Genomic DNA, 9,190 nt, shown 5'->3' with positions numbered 1-9,190 from the left:
TTATTGTATGTGCATTTTGTATATTTATTTCAATACAAATTTAAATATTTTATGTGTATTTTGGTATATATATTTTTATAAGAAATGCGCTATTTGATGGGAATTTTGCATCTTTATTTTCATACAAATTTACATTATTTTATTAATATTCGGTGTCATTTATTTTGATACGATTTTACATTATTCTATTTGTTTTTTGTATATATATTTTTTATACATATTTACATTATTTAATGTTTATCTTGCATATATATTTCATACAAATTTATTATCTACTATTCATTTTCATACAAATCCACATTCTTTTCATGATCTTTTGTTTATTCATTTTGACGCGAATTTACATTAATTAATATGTATTTTATATATATATTTTTATACGTATTTACATAATTTCATGTGTATTTTGTATATATATTTCTATAGAAATCCACGTTATTTTATGTGTATTCGTATATATATTTAGAAACAAATTTACACTGTTTTATTTGTATTTAGCGTTTTTTTTTCAATACAAATTTACCTTATTGTATGTGTGCATCTTGCATATTAATTTTAATACAAATTTAATTATTCTATGTGTATTTTTGTATATGTATGTAAAAAAAAAATGCTTTATCTTATGGGTATTTTGCATCTTTATTTTCACACAAATTTAAATTATTTTATTGATATTCTGTGTACTTATTTTGATACGATTTTACTTTATTCTATGTATAACAAAAATAAATACAGAATACACAAAAATAGATATGCAAAATACATATAAACAATGTAAATTTGTTTCAAAATATATATACGAATACACATGAAATAAGGTAGATTTCTATAAAAATATATATAAAAATACACATAAAATTAAGTAAATACGTATAAAAAATGTACACAAAATACACATAAAATAATGTAAATTAGTATCAAAATAAATAAACAAAATACCAATAAAAGAATGTGTGTTTGTATAAATATATATATACAAAATACACATTATATAACATAAATTTGTTTAAAACTATACAAAATACACATGAAATGATGTAAATACGTATAAAAATATATATACAAAATACACATTAAATAATGTAAACTCGCGTCAAAATAAATAAACAAAATATCAATAAAACAATGTGTATTTGTTTGAAAATAGATATACAAAATACACATAAAATAACCTAAATTTGAATCAAACTATATACAAAAATACACAAAAATATTTTAAATTTGTATGAAAATAAATATACAAAATACACATAAAATTAGGTAAATTTGTATTGAAATACATACACAAAATACACATAAAATAATGTAAATTTGAATGAAAATACATAAACAAATACACTTAAAATAATGTAAATTTGTATAAAAAAATATGTACAAAACACAAATAGAATAATGTAAAATCGTATCAAAATAAATACATAAAATACTAATAAAATAATGTAAATTTGTATGAAAATAAAGAAGCAAAATACCCATAAAATAACGCATTTTTTGATTTATAAAAATATATATACCAAAATACACATCAAAAAATTAAATTTGTATTAAAATAAATATACAAAAAACACATACAATAAGGTAAATTTGTATTGAAATAGATATGCAAAATACATATAAAACAAAGTAAATTTTTTCAAAATATTTATACGAATACACATAAAATAACGTAGATTTCTATAAAAATATATATACAAAATACAAATAAAATGAAGTAAATACGTATAAAAAATGTATATATAATACACATAAAATAATGTAAATTCGTATCAAAATAAATAAACAAAATACCAATAAAAGAATGTGTATTTGTATAAATATAAATATACAAAATACACATAAAATAACGTAAATTTATATAAAACTATATACAAAAATACACAGAAGTAATTAAATTTGTATGAAAATATATACAAAATACACACAAAATAAGCTAAATATGAATTGAAATATATATACAAAATACATGAAATAAAGTAAATTTGTATCAAAATATTTATACAAATACACATATAATAACGTAAATTTGTATGAAAATATATAAACAAAATACTCATTATATAATGTAAATACGTATAAAAAAATATGTACAAAATACCCATATAATCATGTAATTAGTATCAAAATAAATATACAAAATACCAATAAAATAATATAAATTTGTATGAGTAAACGTGTATGTTACATATTTTTTCAATACAAATTTACCTTATTATATATGCATTTTGTATATTAATTTTGATACAAATTTAATTATTCGATGTGTATTTTTGTATCTGTATTTTTATAAACATATGCTTTATTTTTTGGGTATTTTGCATCTTATTTTCATACAAATTTACATTATTTTATTGATATTCTGTTCATTCATTTTGAAACGTATTGACATTATTCTATGTGTATTTTGTATATATTTTTCATACAAATTTGCGTTATTTTATGTGTATTTGTTTATATATTTTGACACAAATTTACAATATTTTATGGGTATTTTGTATATACATTTCAAAAGAAATTTACCTAGTTTTATGTGTATTTTGTATATCTATTTTCATACAAACTCAAATTATTTCTATGTATTTTTGTATATATTTTAATACAAATTTTAGTTATTTTTTGTGTATTTCGTAATTTTATTTTCATTCAAATATTTATCATTTTATTGGTGTTTTGTTGATTTACATTGATACGAATTTACATTATTTTATATGTACTTTGTATATATATTTTTATACGCTTTTACATTATTTAATATTTAATTTGAATAAATATTTTTATACAAATTCATGGTATTTTATGTGTATTTGTATATATATTTTCATATGAATTTACATTATTTTATGTGTATTTTGTACATATTTTTTAACAAATCTACCTTATTTTATGTTTATTTTGTATGTGTATTTTGTATATTTATATTTATCGAAATACACATTCTTTTATTGGTATTTTGTTTATTTATTTTAATTCGAATTTACATTATTTTATGTGTATTTTGTATACATTTTTTTATACGTATTTACTTAGTTTTATGTGTATTTTGTATATATATTTTCATAGAAATCTACGTTTTTTTATTTGTATTCGCATATATATTTTGAAACAAATTTACAATGTTTTATATGTATTTTTGCATATCTCTTTCAATACAAATTTACCTTATTGTATGTGCATTTTGTATATTTATTTCAATGCATATTTAAATATTTTATGTGTATTTTGGTATATATATTTTTATAAGATTACGAAAATTTGAATAAAAATATATACAAAAAAACAAAAAAATAAATTTCAGTTTGTATGAAAATAGATATAAAAAATACACATATAATTAGATAAATTTGTATTTAAATACATGTACAAAATACACATAAAATAATGTAAATTTGTATGAAATGAAAACAAATTCACATAAAATAACGTACATTTGTATAAAATTGATATACAAAATAATTTTAGGTGTATTTTGTATATTTATTTTCATACAAATTTAAATTATTTTTGTGTATTTTTGTATATAGTTTTATACAAACTTAGGTTATTTTATGAGTATTTTGTATATCTATTTTCATACAAATACACATTCTTTTATTGATATTTTGTTTATTTATTTTGACACGAATTTAAATTATTTAATGTATATTTTGTATATATATTTTTATACGTATTTACATCATTTCATGTGTATTTTGTATATATATTTCTATAGAAATCTACGTTATATTATGTGTATTCGTATATAGATTTTTAAACAAATTTACACTTTTATGTGTATTTTGCATATTTTTTCAATACAAATTTACCTTACTGTATATACATTTTGTATATTAATTTTAATACAAATTTAATTATTCTATGTGTATTTTTGTATATGTATTTTTATAAAAATATGCTTTATTTTATCGGTATTTTGTATCATTATTTTCATACAAATTTACGTTATTTTATTGATATTCTGCTCATTCATTTTGATGCGATTTGACATTATTCTACGTGTATTTTGTATATATTTTTCATACAAATCTACGTTATTTTATATGTATTTGTTTATATATTTTGACACAAATTTACAATATTTTATGGGTATTTTGTATATATATTTCAAAAGAAATTTACCTAGTTTTATATGTATTTTGAATACCTATTTTCATACAAACTCAAATTATTTCTATGTATTTTTGTATATATTTCAATACAAATTTTAGTTATGTTATGTGTGTTTTGTAAATCTATTTTCATTCATATATATATTATTTTATTGGTATTTTGTTGATTTATATTGATACGAACTTACATTATTTTATATGTACTTTTTATATATATTTTTATACGCATTTATATTATTTAATATTTATTTTGAATATATAATTTTATACAAATTCATGGTATTTTATGTGTATTTGTATATATATTTTCATATAAATTTACATTATTATATGTGTATTTTGTACATATATTTCATTACAAATCTACCTTATTTTATGTTTATTTTGTATGTGTATTTTGTACATTTATATTTATACAAATACACATTCTTTTATTGGTATTTTGTTTATTTATTTTGTTTCGAATTTATATTATTTTATGTGTATTTTGGTATATATATTTTTATAAGAAGTGCGCTATTTTATGGGAATTTTGCATCTTTATTTTCATACAAATTAATATTATTTTATTATTATTCGCTGTATTTATTTTGATACGATGTTACATTATTCTATTTGTTTTTTGTATATACTTTTTTATACATATTTACATTATTTAATGTGTATCTTGCATATATATTTTATACAAATTTATTATCTATTATCTATTTTCATACAAATAGACATTCTTTTCATGATATTTTGTTTATTTATTTTGACACGAATTTACATTATTTGATATGTATTTTGTATATATATTTTTATACGTATTTATATAATTTCATATGTATTTTGTATATATATTTCTATAGAAATCTACTTTATTTTATGTGTATTCGTATATATATTTTAAAACAAATGTACATTGTTTTATATATATTTTTGAATATCTCTTTCAATACAAATTCACCTTACTGTATATGCATTTTGTATATTTATTTCAATACAAATTTAAATATTTTATGTGTATTTTGGTAAACATATTTTTATAAAAAATGCGATAATTTTTGGGAATTTTGCATCTTTATTTTCATACAAATTTACATATTCTGTGTATTTATTTTGATACGATTTTACATTATTCTATTTGTTTTTTGTATATATTTTTTTATACACATTTACATTATTTAATGTGTATCTTGCATATATATTTTATACAAATTTACGTTATTTTAAGTGTATTTGTTTATATATTTTCATTCAAATTTATATTAATTGATGTGTATTTTGTATATGTATTTCAATACAAATTTACCTAATTTTATTTGCATTTTGTATATTTCTTTTAAACAAATTTAAATTATTTTTTGTGTATTTTTGTATATAGTTTTATACAAATTTAGGTTATTTTATGTACGCATTTACATTATTTAGTGTGTGTTTTGTATATATATTTTTATGCAAATTTACTTTATTGTATGTGCATTTTGTACATATATTTTTATAGGAATTTGCGTTATTTGTATATGTTTTCTCATACAAATTTACATTATTTTATTGCTATTTTGTTTCTTTATTTTGATACGAATTATATGATTATATGTGTATTTTGTACATATTTTTCATACGTATTTACTTTACTTAATGTGTATTTTGCTTATATATTTTTAAACAAATCTACGTTATTATATGTATTTGTATGAATATTTTGATACAGATTTACATTATTTTATGTATTTTGTATGTACATTTCAATTCTAATTTAGCTTATTTTAGCTGTATTTTTTATATATATTTTCATACAAATTTAATTACTTCTGTGTATTTTTGTATATAGTTTTATACAAATTTACGATATTTTTTGTGTATTTTGTATATTTATATTTATACAAATACACATTCTTTTACTGGTATTTTGTTTATTTATTTTGATACGATTTTTATGTGTATTTTGTATTCATTTTTTTTTATACGTATTTACTTCATTTTATGTGTATTTTGTATATATTTTTATAGAAATCTACGTTATTTTATGTGTATTCGTATATATATTTTGAAACAAATTTACATTGTTTTATATGTGTTTTTGAATATCTCTTTCAATACAAATATACCTTACCATATATACCAAAATACATATAAAAAATTAAATTTGTATTAAAAAAAATATATAAAAAACACATACAATAAGGTAAATTTGTATTGAAATAGATATGCAAAATACATATAAAACAATGTAAATTTGTTTCAAAATATATATACGAATACTCATAAAATAACGTAGATTTCTATAAAAATATTTATACAAAATACACATAAAATGAAGTAAATACGTATAAAAAAATATATACAAAATACACATAAAATAATGTAAATTCTCATCAAAATAAATATACAAAATGCCAATAAAAGAATGTGTATTTGTATAAATATAAATATACAAAATACACATAAAATAACGTAAATTTATATAAAACTATATACAAAAATACACAGAAGTATTTTAATATGTATGAAAATAGATATACAAAATAAGGTAAATTCGGTTCAAATTCAATATACAAAATTCAGATAAAAGAACGTATATTTGTAGAAAAAATAAATATACAAAATACACATAAAATAACGAAAATTTGTATGAAAATATATAAAAAAATAAACAAAAATAGTTTCTATTTGTACGAAAATAAATAAAATTAGGTTAATTTGTATTGAAATACATATACAAAATACACATAAAATAATGTTAATTTGAAAGAAAATATATAAACAAATACACATATAATAACGTAAATTTCTATGAAATATATGTACATAATACACATTAAATAATGTAAATATGTATAAAAAATATATATACAAAACACAAATAGAATAATGTAAAATCGTATCAAAATATATACACAGATATTAATAAACTAATGCAAATTTGTATGAAAATTAAGATGCAAAATACCTATAAAATAACGCATTTTTTATAAAATTATTGATACCAAAATACACATAAAATATTTCAATTTGTATTAAAATAAATATACAAAATGCACATACAATATGGTAAATTTGTATTGAAATAAATATGCAAAATACATATAAAATAATGTAAATTTGTTTCAAAATATATATACGAATACACATAAAATAACGTAGATTTCTATAAAAATACATATACAAAATACACATAAAATTAAGTAAATACGTATGAAAAAAAGTATACAAAATACTTATAAAATAATGTAAATTCGTATAAATGTAAATAAACAATATACCAATAAAAGAATGTGTATTTGTATAAATATAAATATACAAAATGCACATAAAATAACGTAAATTTATATAAAACTATATACATAAAATAACACAAATTTCTATAAAAATATATGTATAAAAAATGAACATTAGATAAATTTGCATAAAAATATATATACAAAACACACATTAGATAATGTAAATGAGTATAAAAATATGTATAGAAAATACCTTTGAAATAATCAAAATTCGTATCAAATTAAATTAAGAAAATACCAATAAAATAATGTAATTTTGTATGAAAATATATATACAAAATACACATAAAATAACCTAAATACAAATACAAATATACACATAAAATATTGTATTTTGTATATACATTTCAATTCAAATTTAGCTTATTTTATCTGTATTTTGTATATCTATTTTATTACGAATTTAATTACTTTTGTGTATTTTTGTATATAGTTTTATACAAATTTACGTTATTTTATGTGTATTTTGTATATTTATATTTATACATATACACATTCTTTTATTGGTATTTTGTTTATTTATTTTGATACGAATTTACATTATTTTATGTGTATTTTGTATACATTTTCTTATACGTATTTACTTCATTTTATATGTATTTTGTATATATATTTTTATACAAATCTACGTTATTTTATGTGTATTTATATATATATTTTGAAACAAATTTACATTGTTTTATATGTATTTTGCATATCTATTTCAATATAGATTTACCTTATTGTATTTGTATTTTGTATATTTATTTTAATACAAATTAATTTTTTCATGTGTATTTTGGTATATATATTTTTATAAAAAAATGTGTTATTTAATGGGTATTTTGCATATTTATTTTCATACAAATTTACATTGTTTTATTATTATTCTGTGTATTTATTTTGATACGATTTTACATTATTCTATTTGTGTTTTGTATATATTTGTTTATATATATTTACATTATTTAATGTGTATTTTGTATATTTTAAAACAAATTTACGTTATTTTATGCGCATCTTTTAAAATATTTTGATACAAATTTACATTATTTTATGTATTTTGTATATATATTTCAATACAAATTTAGTTTATTTTATGTATATTTTGAATATCTATTTTCATTCGTATCAAAAAAAAAAATAGCAATAAAATAATGGAAATTTGTATGAGAAAACATATACAAATACACATAAAATAACGCAAATTTAAAAAAAAATATATGTACAAAAATGCACATAAAATAAAGTAAATTTGCATAAAAATATATATACAAAACACACATTAAATAATTTAAATGCGTACATAAAATAACCTAAATTTGTTTTAAACTATATGCAAAAATACACAAAAATATTTTAATTTGTATGAAAAGAAATATACAAAATACATATAAAATTAGGTAAATTTGTATTGAAGTACATATACAAAATACACATAGAATAATGTAAATTTGAATGAAAATATATAAAGAAATACACTTAAAATAACGTAAATTTGTATAAAATATATATGCAAGATACACATTAAATAATGTAAATGTGTATAAAAAAATATATACAAAAAATAAATAGAATAATGTAAAATCCTATCAATATAAATACACAGAATATTAATAAAATAATGTAAATTTGTATGAAAAGAAAGATCCAAAATTCCCATAAAATAGCGCATTTTTTGTAAAAATATATATACCAAAATACACATAAAATATTTAAATTTGTATTGAAATAAATATACAAAATGCATATACAGTAAGGTAAATATGTATTGAAAGAGATATTCAAAAATACATATAAAACAAAGTTAATTTGTTTCAAAATATATATACGAATACACAT

This window comes from Eriocheir sinensis, unplaced genomic scaffold (assembly GCF_024679095.1).
Source record: "Eriocheir sinensis breed Jianghai 21 unplaced genomic scaffold, ASM2467909v1 Scaffold458, whole genome shotgun sequence".
In the NCBI taxonomy this organism is placed as follows: domain Eukaryota; kingdom Metazoa; phylum Arthropoda; class Malacostraca; order Decapoda; family Varunidae; genus Eriocheir; species Eriocheir sinensis.
This window is presented reverse-complemented; position numbering follows the sequence as displayed.